Raw genomic sequence first — 16,703 nt, 5'->3', positions numbered from 1 at the left:
AGATGCAATCTGAACTCTCTTTTGAAATTCATTGATCAACTTAGAGAGCTCAAATTGTACTATTTTTAGGTCTTGTTGGTTTCTGATATTACAAGGAGGCAAATATGTCCATTATTATTTTTGGTCTTCCCTAGTGGTGATCCAAATGTTTAAAAACAAATAAATTCTAATTGATAAAAATAGATAGGTGAGAGAAATGAAGGAAAAGATTTATTTGCCACGAGTGAAGGGAGAGAGAGAGGGGGAGAGGGATGTTGAGGTTAGATACAGTTGACATGAGAGGTAGAATGGGAAGACCATGCAAATTAGTGTGCTCTTTGATAATTACCAAAGTATGATACGTCTTTTGGTCTATTCAGAAAGCTGCATACGCCCTTTAGTCAATTGTCGTTAACTTTTCCCTTAACATTATTTTAGGTATTTATTTATTATAGCAAAATGTGATTACGTTCATCTCAAGCGCCCCTCACAACTCTTCCCTAAGTTATGTGAAGGGATGTAAATCACGGAGTCAACTTATAGCTGATCGCTAAGTGACTAAAGGGTGAGCGGAATTTTTTCTCTGAAGACATGTGTTTGTTGAAAATTGATCCCCCATTGTAGCAAATATACCACCCTTTGACTAACTAAGCACCCCCATTAATTTTTGATAAATTCAGAAAGCTATGTGCTTCTATGGCTAATTGCCTTTAACTCTTTCTGATGCGGCGGTAAAAGGGGGCCCGCCCGCCGCGGGTCAACTGTCGAGGTGGAGGTCAAAGTCAAGGTGGTTAATGCCAGGGTGTCAAAATGCTCGCCTACGGGGGTCGAGCAGAGGACCTTAGTAAGGCTTGTCGGGGCAATCAGTGTCCGATCGGTAAGAGACTTGTCCAAGTTGACCATTCGTCCAGCTCAAGATAATACGGTAAGATAGCCAAGCGTTCAGTGCGGAACGGTAGGACACTGAGGAGACCGAAGAGCTTGTCCGATCGGGAGGGACAAGCTATTACGCCCAGTCGCCGCAAGGAAGAGCAGCTGAAGCCAATAGAGCGGAAGAGTCTTGACTGAGCGGCTACCCGCTCGGCCAAGCAGCTACCATGCTCGGCCAAGCAGCGGAACCATTATTATATCTCTCGATATCCTTTGGAAGATAGTGTCGTTGACACAAGGCATTGTCAACAGGCGGATCATATGACGGAAACTTCTACTATCTTGTGAGGGATATGCATATCCTGTTAAGGTATGGTGTCAGAGGTACTTTCCTGACAGGTCCTTTCATATGACACATTGGAGAATGTGTCTATACCTTGAGGAGCATGCACGTCACCCACTAGAGCTCTATATTAAGGGGGGGGGGGGGTCCAAGCACCGGTGGAGGTACATGTTATTCATTGTTTGCGCTTGCGTTATTGTTGCTCCGCTTTCCTCTACAGTTTTGGTGATTGACTTGAGCGTCGAAGGGCCAACACCGGATACCTCTTCCCTGGATTAACACTGGCATTGCTTGTTTTGTAGAGGGGGATGCGTTCTACATTCAATCAACGCAGCAACCACATCCCCAACTTTCCACCTTCCTATTTTCGGACAGGATCATTTTGGCATCGTTTATAGAAACGTAGCCTACATCTGAAACGAGAAGATGGAAGATGCTGGATGACTCACCACTGTGATGTTGATAAAGGAGGAGCTCGATATGATTATACAAGCCCAAGCAACAAGGATAGTGGAGCAACAACAACAACAACAACAAGCGTTGGCCGAGCGTCAAGCGTATAAGCTCGCAACATCAATGGAAGGGCATCAAGCAGGATATGGAGACTAAGCGGAGCATGCATTCGTTTGGGGACAAAACAAGAAGCCGATCGGCATATATTGGGAGGCACCCAATGTGTCGATCCCCTTTCATCGAGCACTATTCTGGACTCCATCAGAGGAACGGGGCCGAGCGGATAAGGATCGGGAGTCTTCCTCGAATGACGCACTCGTTTGGGAAGGTACCAAGGGACGATGATTCGCCAGAGCGGATCAATCAACAACTCTCATAGGGGATTCTGGATGACCCTCTGTCAAAGCACTACACCCCACTCGCGATCGGAGAATACAATGGAATTACCGATCTGGACGACCACTTGGCCAAGTTTGACAATGCAGCCACACTTCATCAGTACAACGACGGGGTAAAGTGTCGGGTCTTCCTCACCACCCTCTCCGAATCAACACAACGTTGATTCAAGAGATTGCCGAAAGGACTAATTTACAGCTTCAAGGACTTCTGAGTGACGTTTTTACATCACTTCTCCAGTAGTCGCCACCACTAGAAGACAAGCATCAATCTATTCTCCTTGAAGCAAGGTCCCAAGGAGGCACTAAGGGCCTACATCCAGCGCTTCAACTAGGTGGTCATGGATATTCTCTCGATCTCTGTAGAAGTATTGGTGAACGTCTCTGTCTAAGGCCTCATCGAAGGAGAGTTCTTCCAATCACTCATCTGGAAGCCGCCGAGGGATTTCGACCACCTGTTCAGGAGGGCCACGGAATACATAAACATGGAGGAAGCCCAATCGATCAAAAGAAAGGAGGCGCCTACCGAGCCCATAGCAGCACTCGAGCGGCGACCATTGAGTAGCCATCAACCCCCAAAGGGGCCTCGATCGGGAGGAGACCAGCAACACCAGGAGCCAAGGACACATGTCGTGCAGCATGTAGCAGCCGGTGGCCCAAAGGTTGCAAAAGCCAAGTCATGGAGGCCACTATTCTGCTCCTTCCATCAGTCAGTCACACACTATTAGAGTGTATACTAAAAGCCTAGCTTTTGGTATAAACATTTATCTAGAAATAAGAATCACATTGGTCAAATGTCTACATTTATGATAAATGTAGTTGTTCAATTAATTTATATTGTAGATAACATGGTATGTGGTGTCACACACAGAGGATCATGTTATCAGTATCTTATAAATTATAAACAGTAGCTCACGACCATAATGGAAAGGAACAAACCATTGGAAGGTCGTAGTGTAATTAGGTATCAGTTTATCTTGACTGTATAATTACACTAGTACACTCAGAGTGTATTGAGTAGGACCATTAGAGGTCGTTTCTTTTATACTGACTTTATAAAGAAACAAAGACCTCAGTTATTATGGAAGTGTGTGCTCTTAATCCTAATATAATAACAAGCACATATATTTGATATTTATTTCTTTAATTTATCAATGGATGAGATTTAGTTCGATGAATCAATAAGCCCGATAAGTTGGGAAATGATATCACTTATAGTGTGTGTTGTTGATTATAGAAGGAAACTGTGTCCTAGTGATCTAGGTTGAGAATGTCCCCAAGAGGAGCTCATAAGGATTGTCATGTTAAACCCTGCAGGTGGATTTAGTCCGACATGACAATGAAGTTGAGTGGTACTACTCTTGGAGCTAGATATTAATTAAGTGAGTTGTCAGTAACTTACTTAATTAGTGGACATTTGTTATCTTAAACACAGGGAGACTAACACACTCATAATAAGAAGGAGCCCAAAATGTAATTTGGGATTGGTGCGTAGTTCAATAATAGTTCTCTAGTGGAATGAATTATTATTGATAAAATTTGTGTTCGGGGCGAACACGGGATGCTTAATTTTATCGGAGACCAAAACCAATTCCTCCTCTCGGTCCCTATCGTAGCCTCTTATTTATAGAGTACTATACCCACCTATACCCACCTTCATACCCATGAGAAAGGGGCCAGCCAAGCTAGCTTGTGGTTCAAGCTAGGGCCGGCCAAGCCGTGGGTGGCCCTAGCTTGAACCCAAGCTTAGGTGGTCGGCCCCATTAAATTAAAAAGAATTTTAATTTTAATTTTATTATGTGGAAGATATAATTTATTACAGAGAATTAAAATTAAAATATCTCTCTTTAAAAGATCTACAAAAAGATTAAAAGAAAGAGATTAGATCTCTTTCCTTATTTGTAGATTGGAAAGATATTTTATTTTTTCTCTCTGAAGAATTATTCACATGTTGAAAATTAAAATTATAGAAATTTCTTTTTATCAACTATGAAGGGATTTTAAAAGGAAATTTTATTTTTTAAAATTTCCAAAGACAAAATAGGAAGTTTTAATTGTTGATTAAAATTATCCTATTTGCTCTAGATGAGGTGGCCGGCCATATACAATTAATTAGGAAAAATTTATTTAATTTTTTCTTAATTAATTGTTGTCAAGGAAAGTTAAGGAAATTTTATTATAAATAAATTTCCTTATTTGCCAAAGCCAAGGAATATAAAAGAAGGGGTAGGGGTGCCTTCATGGAGAACAACCTCTATTATGTTTCTCCCTCTTTTCCTTGGTGTGGTGGCCGGCCCTTCTCTTTCTCTCCTCTCCTCTTGTTGGCCGAAACCTATCTTCTTGGTGGAGCTCTTGTTTGTGGCCGGATCAAGGAAGGAGAAGAAGGAGAGAAGGCAAGTCTCGTCTCTAGCATCCCTTGGAGCATTGGTGATGGCCGAATTTCTTCATCCATGAAATTTATTATGGCCGGCCATCATCATCCTCTTCCTTTCTTTCTCTTTTGTGGTGGCCGAAACTTATCTCTTGCTTGGAGTTCTTGTGGTGGCCGGATACTACTTGGAGAAGAAGAAGAAGGAGGAGAGAAAGCTTGTATCCCTTGGAGCTTGGTTGGTGTTTTGTTCTTCGTCCTTGGTGAAGCTTCTTTGTGTTGGCCGAACCTAGCTAGGAGAAGAAGAAGGTGCTTGGTGGTTTCTCATCTCGGAAGATCGTTGCCCACACAACGTCCGAGGTTAGAAGAGGAATACGGTAGAAGATCAAGAGGTTTTTCTACAAGGTATAACTAGTAATTTTTCTTTCCGCATCATACTAGTTATTTATGGAAATAATACCAAATACAAGAGGCTTACGATTCTAGAATTTCGAATATGTTTTTCGATGTTGTGTTCTTTTGTTTTTTCTTTTCCTTGTGATTTGATTGTTCTTTTCGGTTAACCTAAAGTTATTTTAGGAAATTAAATATTAGCTTTCTATAAAAGGTTTTGTCTAGTCGGTGGTGGTTGCTCCCATATCCAAGAAGGCCATGTGCCTCGCCACGTCAGTACTGGGAACCGATTATGGAAATTAATATTTAATGGAATTAATAACTTAAGGCGATTTGGGTCGAACGTGTTAAGTTCCGCAGGAGACCCAAGTCAAAACCTAAAAGAACGAATAGATTAAGTTTTGGATCAAACGTGTTAAGTTCCGCAGGTGATCCAAAATTTAATTTAAAAGAACACATGGTAGTTAGGAAAAGGTTCAGACCTTTGTACAAAATTTTTGTACAGTGGAACCTATAGGTTTTCCGAGTAGCAACCAACACACACAACATGCGCGACTGCTATGATCTGACTCTGATTGCAATCCAACCGACTCCTCGAGGATATTGTCGTCAATCACCATCACACCATTGGCATCACAAACATCGATCAACTAGTCGGTGGGAGAAAGAGAGAGGGGTGTTTGAGCGCTGCCATCGTCAGCCCTAGCAGAGGAATGACACGAGTCCCGCCCGAGCTGCTACTGAGTAGAACAGGGCCTCGACTCGAGAGGAGGGGAACAAGAGCAACGCCGCTCGGGGAGAAATTGGAATGATCGGCAGTGGATCGACTGGCAGTGATTCCAACCGAGCGAGGAAATCACACGCGGGGCAATTAGAGATCCACACTGTTGGGTGCAGTAAGGAGAAGATCGAAGGACCTGAGATCAGCTTCGGCCCCCGAGACTTAGAGAGAGTGGAGATCTCTCACGACGACACCCTGATCATCCGAGCGATAATCGCTAATTATACTATTCACTGAATCTTTGTTGATACAGGAAGTTCAGTGAGTATTATATTCAAGAAGGTGTTTGACCAGTTGCAAATCGACCGGAGTGAGTTGCAGCCAATAACGACCACACTCTATGGATTCATAGGCAACGAAGTATTACTGATCGGCCAGGTATGGTTGGCTATTTCACTTGGAGAGGAGCCAGTGAAGAGGACAAGGACTGCAAACTTTATTATAGTGGACGTGTCGCCCACGTACAACGTCATATTATGCCAACCGACCTTCAATAAGTTCTGAGCAGTGGTATCCACCTTCTGCTAGAAGATTAAGTTCCCGATAGAAAACGACAAGGTGGGCGAAGTCAAAGGCGACCAGTTGGCTGCTCGACGATGCTACATCGAGATGGTTAAGTCCGAAGCAAAGGCTGCACGGAAGAACACATGCTTAGAGGTGAACGCCATCATGGAAAAGCCCCCCACGCTGGTCTACGAGGAGAAGGAGGAGGTCCAGATCCACCCCAGCCAGTTAGAGGTGCGTGAATAAATCTAGATGTACTTGTATAAGTGTATGTCTTGTGGATGTAGGAAGAGAATGAATAAAAATCTTAAGTGTTCCAGACTATTGGGTCGACCGACCAAGTTAAAAGTCGAGCGGCGACTATAACCCCTAGTCTACACCAACAGTCGAGCGGTAACTTTAAATCCCTGTCTTCATCAACAGTCGAGCAACGACTTTAAATCCCAGTCTTCGTCAATAGTCGAGCGATGACTTTAAATCCTGGTCTTTGTCAACAGTCAAGCGGTGACTTTAAACCCCTGTCTTCATCAACAGTCGAGCGGTGACTTTAAACTCTTGTCTTCATCAACAGTCAAACGACGACTTTAAACCCCGGTCTTCGTCAACAGTTGAGCAACGACTTTAAATCCCGGGCTTCGTTAATAGTCGAGTGACGACTTTAAACCCAATCTTCGTCAATAGTTGAGTGGCGACTTTAAACCCCTATCTTCATCAACAATTGTGCGACAACTTTAATCCTGGTCTATGACAAGTGCAGCCGATCGACGAATATATAAGCCGAAAATAAGGTTAACCAAGAAACATGCTACTCCAAGAAGCAACAGTTTTTAATAAAATAAGGTCATTCGGTAGTGTTAAAGTGATCGCTCGGACATCCCAGCGACTAGTTACATTGACGGTCGGGAGGACAAGGAACCATACTTAGAATTTTTTTCACAAAACGGTAAGTGGTTCATAGTCTTCTCGAGCAGAGCGACAATGCATGCATGAACAAGTGCGACAACCAATAAAGCAAAGAACCGTCAAACGATGATGCATGATGAAATACAGAATTAAATAAATAAAGATACGTCGAATGGGAGATCATGCATTAAAACTTAGAAAATTTTTACAAGTTTGCGAGGGGAAGCACAAAAGGAGGCGAACTTCGCATGGGGCGAGTTCACTCAAGGTAATCCAACATATCATCGGGTAGCGACTTTGTCAGCTTATCCTGATTGATGACTTTGTTGGTCAATGCAGTTGGGATATACTCGCCGCCCTTCAGCTAGTCAAGCGTCCCATCAATGATCAGGTTGAAGAAACGGAGCGCCTAGTCAGTGAGCTGGTCATTGAAAGGGTCTGAGCGAAGGTAATCGTGCTTCAAAATCTCGAATCGGCTAGACTTTGCGGCTTGATACACCTCCAAGGCCGTTCGGGAAGCCTCCAACTCAGCCTTCAAAGTAGCCAGCTTGACATCCTTAATGGTTAGCTATTCTTGCGTCGCTTCTTGTTCAGCAGATCGGTTCTCCCGCTCGACATTCAAAGCGGCCTCCGCCTCCTTCAGGTTTTTAGCCAGGATTCGAGCCTCTTTATTCTTGATCTCCAAGTCCTCAATGGCTCGAAGCTTCCTGGTATTGGCCAAATGGATCTTTGACTCAAAGGAGTTGGCCTGCTTATTGAGCCTGGCCAGTTACGAAGCCTGCTCGGCGCTCTTGCCCCTCTCTTCCTCCAGCAGCTCAGAGCTCTTTTGCAGATCGACCTTTAGTTGGGTCTATTGGTTAGTCCTAGGAAGATCGTACCGGTTCCACTGTACAAAAATTTTGTACAAGTGTCGAACCTTTCCTAAATAATCTATTGTGTTCTTTAGAAGTTAAATTAGGAATCGCAGACGGAACTTAACATCATTGATTCCAAATTTAACTTATCTATTCTTAATGGTTTAGATTTGAATCGCAAGCGGCAATTAACACTATTGATTCAAATCCACCTACGTTATAAATTTCATTAAATATTAATTTTCAAAATTGGCTTCCAGGTTAAACATTGTAAGGCACAAGGCCTTCTTGGATATGGGAGCAACCACCACTTCCTAGACAAAGCCTTTTAAGGAAAGCTAATATTTAATCTCCTTATATAACTCTAGGTTTAACTAAAAAGAACAATCGAATCACAAATTCGAAAAAAAAAAGAAAAACACAAACACGAATTACTAATTCGAAAAACTAGATCTAATACCTCTTGTGTTTGAAATTCTAACAAAGAAAAATAACTAGCATGACGCGGAAGAAAATTACTAGTTATACCTTTTCTTTGCAAGCTAATTGTTGTGGATCGGACGGCCGGCTTGAAGGGGAGTTGGATAGACGGCACCCCCAAATAATCGCCTTCTACACTATTGTTAGTATACGCAGCGGAAATCTAATACTAACTACAAATATGAATACAAAGAAAGCTTAAGACAAGAATAAGAAATGCAAACCAAGCTAACACATTGTTTAACGTGGTTCGGAGATTAGGGCTCCTACTCCATGGCTGTCCGTAAGGTGGACGATCCCGATCCTTCGGTGGATTACTCCCCGGAAAACTTCCGGCTAGCTCAAACCTCCTTGTGGGTGGAGAAACCTCACCACAACCCTCACAAGAGCTCCTTTGATGCTAGGGCACTGGTAGACTACTAATAGAGATTAACCACCTCTATTTCGTCAACTCAAACCAAGCTCCCAAGCTTTGGTTTTATAGGCCACGGGTTGGAAAACCCCGCCTACCAGTCGACTGCCAAAACATGCAGTCGACTGCCCTCAGTGGAAATTCGACCGTTACATCCCAACGGCTCGATTCCATACGAACAGAGACATTCTGTTCGCTGCCAGTCGACTGCCCCAGTCGACTGCACCAGTCGACTGCTAAAACATGCAGTCGACTGCTACAGTACTGCTACAGTAGCGCTACAGTACTGCTACAGTAACGCTACAGTACTGCTACAGTAAAACCCTAAAAACTAGGATTTTACTCCGAGTACAATCTCTCGTGCACTCGTACCCTCACCCTTATGACTCACTTGATGCTTCCTTTGCAGCTTTGACCTTTTACCTTCAAGCCTACTTCCTTTGGCTCTCGTCCATTCAAGCCCGCGGCTCGTCCCCAATGCCATCCTTCGCGTATGCCTCGAAGTCGCTTCCCTCGGCCCTTGTCCTCGCTGCCTTGTCCATGGTCCCTCAGATGCTCCATCCTTCACCAGACCCGAAGCCATCAACCTGAGTCACATGTGTATCCTGCAAACCTGCACAACTCAAATACACATATCAAATACAAGGGTGAACCTAACTTAAACCCTTTGCCCAAACACCAAAACACATGGTCGCACGGACCATTGGGATTGCTCCAACAATCTCCCCCTTTTTGGTGTTTGGCAATACGTTTAAGTTAGGGAAAACAAATAGCAAATAAACATGCTAATACATACAATGGACTTACGATGCCAAGGCTACACACTTGGACTTACTCCGCCGAATGGTCTTACGATGCCAAGGCTACACACTTGGACTTACAACGCCGAATGGTCTTACGATGCCAAGGCTACACACTTGGACTTACAACGCCGTAACAATACATCATGCATTTGAACCTATCCCAAGGCTCTCCCTACACCTATGCTCCCCATGAGCTAGGATTTTTACAACGGGCTTTTTAAGAACCTATCCCAAGGCTCCCCCTACGCAAAGGCACTTTCAGGTTTTCCCAACTAAACCTTACTTCTCCCCCTTTGCCTAACATCCAAAAAGTCCTCCAACAATATCCCAATTGTTGAAAACTTGTCATTCCAATTGACCCTAAACTTGTGTGTTTATCCCCCATGGATTTCATACACTTGTATGAGTTGACTTGGTCAAAATCTAGTGCTGAAAACAATTTCAGACTGGTATCAGTCGACTGCAAGAAGTGCCAGTCGACTGGTCGCTACTGGTTGAGCGAACAGAATGCTTCTGTTTCCAGCCAGTCGACTGCTAGTTTTAGCAGTCGACTGGTGCAGTCGACTGCTAAAACTAGCAGTCGACTGGCACAGTTTTCAGCATTTCTGACCTAATTTCAGAAATGCACCAATAATTCCACAGACCTCCAAAAATCCCCAAATTTTGTGGAGAGGTCTGTTTTACCCATGTCTACTTGAGAAAAATACATTCAAAAATGTATTTATCACCAATCCCAAAATTGACACAAAACTCAAAACTAGCTAAAAAGTTCAATTGAACCTTGACCTAAAGTCCTAGTTTTGGCTTCCTCTTGATGTATTTGTCCATATTAACCCACAATGCATCTCTAGCATTGGTTTATATGGCATTTATACATCCAAAACCAATTTTCATGCTATATGACCCCAATTGTCATATTTCTTGCATGAAACATAAACTAATTGTGCCAAAACCCTAGGTTTGAGACTCAAATCCGTCTCCAAACCACTTGACACATTCCATGGCTTGTCTAGACTCCCAAGTAAAACCCCCTTGAGATCCATTGGCCATGGGTCCCAAATTGACTCTTTGAGCTCCCCCTAGAGCTCTTAACCTTAGTCACCTCCCTAGGTGACTCATCCACAATGGCTAGGCCACATCGGTCCACCCCCGGTGACACTTGGCCTACAAACGTAACTTTCTTAACCTTGGACACCTTATCCTTGGTTAATTTCTTCTTACCATTAAATGACTTTCCGTTGCCATTAATTGACTTCTCCTTGCTATAGTCATATGCAACCTTAGCATAAGACTTTCCCTTAGCCTTGGAGACCTCTCCCTTGCCATGATCATTTGCCACCCTAGCATATGAACTCTCATTGGCCTTGGAGGGACTAGATCGGTATCCCAAGCCCGATCTATCATTGTTGGGTCTTTGGCTACCCAACATCATCCTTAATTCCTTAGATCCAACATTGAATCTCTTAAGGAATTGTTCCAACTTATCAAGCTTTCCCCTTAATGCTTGATTCTCCTTCTCAAGGTTTCTAACCCTAGAGTTAATTTGTCTAAATTGGACATTCCTAGACCTACCCTTCCTAGGCATGTGTCTCCCCTTCTTGGGATTAATGTCTTGGGTCTCCCTAGGTCTATTGTTTCTAGATTTTTCATGCATAGATTTCCTAGGGTTTTGATCTACATTAACCCTATTCCTATCATGATATTTAAATCCAAAATTTTGCATGGGTAAATAATAACAATTATTCCTAGCATGCATGGAGGAATTTAAATTTGATTTCGAATTTAAATTTGGGTTTACCTTACCCTTTACCTTTGGAGCTCCACCTTGACATGAGCCCCTCTTCTTCTTCCACTTCTTTAGATGCTCCAACTTCTTGAACTCTCCCTTCCTTGAGCATCTTGTGTGGTAGTGTCCAAGTTCTCCACACGTGAAGCATCTAATGTGCTTCTTCTCCTTCTTCTTCCTACAACTCAAATTAGATTCTAAAGGAATTGAATTGAGTTTAGGAGATACCTTCTTCTTACTCATTGGACACCTACTCTTGTAGTGTCCCTTCTCATTACATCCGAAGCAAATTATGTTGTTCTTTGACTTCACTTCGATGGAGGTGCTTGCTATGTTTACTTCCAAGACTTCATCTTCTTCACTTGTCTTGGAATCTTCTTCAATTCTTGAGGATGTAGATGATACCTCATCTTCCTTCTCCTCCTTGGATATTGAGCGTGACTCAACTTCCGTTTGCTCCACCTCCTCTTCTTGAGCTACTAAACCCAACTCCTTGGGCTCCACATCCGATTGGTCCTTCTTCTCCTCTTGGACCACTTCATCACTTTCTTCGGATTTTTCTTCTTCTTCTTGTGTAGGCAAAAATTCCTCCCATGGAAATTTCTTCACTTTACTCCACAATTCATGGGCGTTCTCATATTTACCTACACCACTTATCACATTAGGAGGCAATAACTCAATTAAAATTGCTATTACCTTTGAGTTTGCCTCCGATCGTGAGGTTTGCTCCTCCGTCCAATGTCGTGTTTAAGAGCTTCTTCCCTTTCTTGTCTTTAGGGACTTCAAATGGCTCTTCCACCACCATCATTGTGTCCCAATCCGTCTCGAAGAAGCTCTTCATCTTCACCATCCAAAAGGTGATATCCCATAAGCTTCCTCCTTCGAACTTTGGCGGATCTATCAAGCCGGTCATCTTTGCTTCCTCGGCGGTTAGTCCGACGGAGAGCGGCCTTGCTCTGATACCACTTGTTGGGAATCGGACGGCCGGCTTGAAGGGGGGTTGGATAGACGGCACCCCCAAACTATTGTTAGTATACGCAGCGGAAATCTAATACTAACTACAAATATGAATACAAAGAAAGCTTAAGACAAGAATAAGAAATGCAAACCAAGCTAACACATTGTTTAACGTGGTTCGGAGATTAGGGCTCCTACTCCATGGTTGTCCGTAAGGTGGACGATCCCGATCCTTCGGTGGATTACTCCCCGGAAAACTTCCGGCTAGCTCAAACCTCCTTGTGGGTGGAGAAACCTCACCACAACCCTCACAAGAGCTCCTTTGATGCTAGGGCACTGGTAGACTACTAATAGAGATTAACCACCTCTATTTCGTCAACTCAAACCAAGCTCTCAAGCTTTGGTTTTATAGGCCACGGGTAGGAAAACCCGTCTACTACCAAAACATGCAATCGACCGCCTCATGGAAATTCGACCGTTACATCCCAACGGCTCGATTCCATATGAACAGAGACATTCTGTGCGCCGATCGCATCATGATCGCTAAAACATGCAATGATCACATAAAGATCGCTACAAGATCGCAATAGTAGCGCTTATAAGATCGCCACAAGAAACCCTAAAACTAGGATTTTACTCGAGTACAATCTCTCACTCGTACCCTCACCCTTATGACTCACTTGATGCTTCCTTTGCAGCTTTAACCTTTTACCTTCAAGCCTACTTCCTTTGGCTCTCGTCCCTCGGATGCATTCAAGCCCGCGGCTCGTCCCCAATGTCATCCTTCGCGTATGCCTCGAAGTCGCTTCCCTCGGCCCTTGTCCTCGCTGCCTTGTCCATAGTCCCTCAGATGCTCCATCCTTCACCAGACCCGAAGCCATCAACCTGAGTCACATGTGTATCCTGCAAACCTACATAACTCAAATACACATATCAAATACAAGGGTGAACCTAACTTAAACCCTTTGCCCAAACACCAAAACACATGGTCGCACGGACCATTGGGATTGCTCCAACACTAATGACCTCAAGATCTTCTGTCGTATTCCTCGCCTCACCTTGGACGTCGTGTGGGCGACGATCCTCCAAGATGAACACCACCCAAAAGAGCTTCTCCTCCTTGTAATATTCGGCCACCACCACCACAAAATAAAAGAGAGCAAAGGGAGAAGAGAGGGAGAGAGGGGCCGACCACTTAAGGATCACTAAGTAAGAGAATAATGATTGTGTCTCATGAGGCCTCCTCACCCCTTCTTTTATATTACTTGCCCAAGGCAAATAAGGGAAGAATTTTTACAAAAATTAAAATCTTCCTCTAGTTTTTCCTTTTCCCTTTTATTTTTCCTTTTCTTTCCTCTTGATTGAATCAATCACCAAATCATGGATTGACTTGATTTAATCTTTGCCCGACCCCTTGCTTGGGCACCAAGCAAGGGTGACCGGCCACTTATAGGAAGGAATAATTTTTTTTTTATAAAATTTTACAAGAAGAAAACCTCTTATAAAATTTTACAAGCTCTCTTTCCTAAAGTGGATGTTAAAAAGGAAAGTTTTAAAAATTAAAACCATGTTTTAAAATTTAAAACTTTTCTTCAAAAATTCCCTTTTTTAACATGAATAGAAAATTTTAATTTTAAAACTTCTCTTCCTTTTTACTAAAACCATGAGGATGGTTAAAAAAGAAAAGTTTTAAAACTTTTAAAACTCTCTATTAAACCATGTGACCTAATTCAAATAAGGAAAGTTTTTTAAAATTAAAATCTCTCTTTTAAAACTTATAGTTTTCTACAAAGAGAAGATTTTAAAAATTCAAAACACCCCTCCTATTTGAATTTATTATGGCCGGCCCCTACTTGCTTGGTCACCAAGCAAGAGGGCCGACCCTCTTAAGGAGATGTGGCCGGCCATTGCTTGGTCACCAAGCAAAAGGCCGGTCTCCTTTTTTGGACACCAACAAGGGCTTTTAATGAGTGGTTTATAAGGCACTACTGAGGCTACGACAGGGACCTAGAGGAGAAATTGGTTTTGATCTTCCGATGAGCTTGAGTATCCCGTATTTGCCCCGAACACACAACTCAAGTTCATCAACAATAACTCATTCCACTAAAGAGTTATTGTTGCACTACCGCACCAATCCCAAATTACATTATGGGCTCCTTACCATGAGTGTGTTAGTCTCCCTGTGTTTAAGATAACGAGTGCCCACTAATTAAGTAAGTTACTGATAACTCACTTAATTAATATCTAGCTCCAAGAGTAGTACCACTCAACTTCATTGTCATGTCGGACTAAGTCTACCTGCAAAGTTTAACATGACAATCCTTATGAGCTCCTCTTGAGGGCATTCTCAACCTAGATAACTAGGACACATTTTCCTTCTATAATCAACAACACACACTATAAGTAATATCATTTTCCAACTTATCGGGCCTATTGATTTATCGAGCTAAATCTCACCCTTTGATAAGTTAAAGAAATAAATACTAAATATATGTACTTGTTATTATATTAGGATTAAGAGCACACACTTTCATAATAACTAAGGTTTAGTTCTTTTATTAAGTCAGTATAAAAAGAACTTATCTAAAATGGTCCTACTCAATACACTTAGAGTGTACTAGTGTAATTTATTAGTCAAAATAAACTAATACCTAATTACACTACGACTATACCAATGGTTTGTTCCTTTCCATCTTAATCATGAGCAACTGTTTATAATTTATAAAGAACCGACAACATGATCTTCTCTGTGTGACACCACACACCATGTTATCTACTATATAAATTAATTGAATAATTACATTTAAATAAATGTAGATATTGATCAATGTGATTCTTTTATTACAAAAATAAATGTTTACAAAAGCTAGGCTTTTAGTATACACTCTAACAATCTCCCACTTATACTAAAAGACAAAGCTACCATATCTGTTGCTATACATCTGATTCTCATCCCTTCCACATGCCGATCAAAAGCTTTCGCTGGAAGAGCCTTAGTAAAAGGATCTGCCAGGTTATCTGCTGATGTAATATTGGCGACGACAACTTCTCCTCGCTTGACGATGTCTCGTATCAGGTGGTACTTGCGCTCTATATGTCTACTCGCCTTATGAGCTCGTGGTTCCTTCGAGTTTGCAACTGCACCGCTATTATCACAATAAATTGTGATGATTTTGGATAAACCTGGAATCACATCTAAGTCCATTAGAAAGTTCCTGAGCTATACTGCTTCTTTGGCTGTCTTAGAGGCTGGCATATACTCAGCTTCCATGGTTGAGTCTGAAACGTATTTCTGCTTAACACTCCTCCATGCAATGTCTCCACCTCCTAAAGTAAACATATAGCCTGATGTAGACTTACTGTTGTCCCTATCTGATTGGAAATCCGAATCCATGTAACCAATAGGGAGCAAATCGTCTGCTTGGTAAACTAGCATATAATCTCTAGTCCTTCTAATGTACTTTAATATATGCTTTACAACAGTCCAATGTCCTTGTTCAGGGTTACTCTGATATTTACTAACCATGCCCACGATAAAACAGATATTAGGTCTCGTACACAACATTGCATACATAAGGCTTCCTACAACCGAAGCATAAAGAACTGCCTTCATATCCTCTATCTCCTTTGATGTCTTCGGAGACATCTCTTTAGATAAGGCTACTCCATGCCTAAAAGGTAAGAAACCTTTCTTGGAATTCTACATGCTAAAACGAGCAAGGATTGTATCTATATACGAAGCTTGAGATATGCACAACATTCTTTTCTTGCGATCCCTTATAACTTTGATCCCAAGAATGTGTGCACATTCTCCTAAGTCTTTCATATCAAATTATTTGGACAACCATACCCTTACATCCGATAATACCTTGACATTGTTGCCAATTAACAAAATATCATCTACGTATAGTACAAGAAATACCACCATGTTTCCGTTACACTTCTTGTATACACAAGACTCATCTAGACACTGAATAAATCTATATGACTGGATTATTTCATTAAACTGGATGTTCCAAGATCTTGAAGCTTGCTTCAATCCATAAATTGACCAATTGAGCTTGCACACTAGATGTTCTTTGCCTTTTTCAATGAACCCTTCTGGTTGCTTCATATGGATGTTCTCTTCAAGACTTCCATTAAGGAAAGCTGTCTTGACATCCATTTGCCAAATCTCATAATCCATATGAGCATCAATGGATAAGAGTATCCGGATAGACTTAAGCATGGCTACCGGTGAAAAGGTCTCCTCATAGTCAATTCCCTCTTTCTGAGTGTACCCTTTCACAACAAGCCTAGCTTTGAAGGTTTCTACCTTCCCGTCTGTCCCTCTTTTCCTTTTGTAGATCCATTTGCATCCAACGGCTTTTACACCATCTGGTGGTTCTACAAGCTCCCAGATCTTATTAGAATACATAGACT

Source organism: Zingiber officinale, chromosome 4A, assembly GCF_018446385.1.
Source record: "Zingiber officinale cultivar Zhangliang chromosome 4A, Zo_v1.1, whole genome shotgun sequence".
In the NCBI taxonomy this organism is placed as follows: domain Eukaryota; kingdom Viridiplantae; phylum Streptophyta; class Magnoliopsida; order Zingiberales; family Zingiberaceae; genus Zingiber; species Zingiber officinale.
This window is presented reverse-complemented; position numbering follows the sequence as displayed.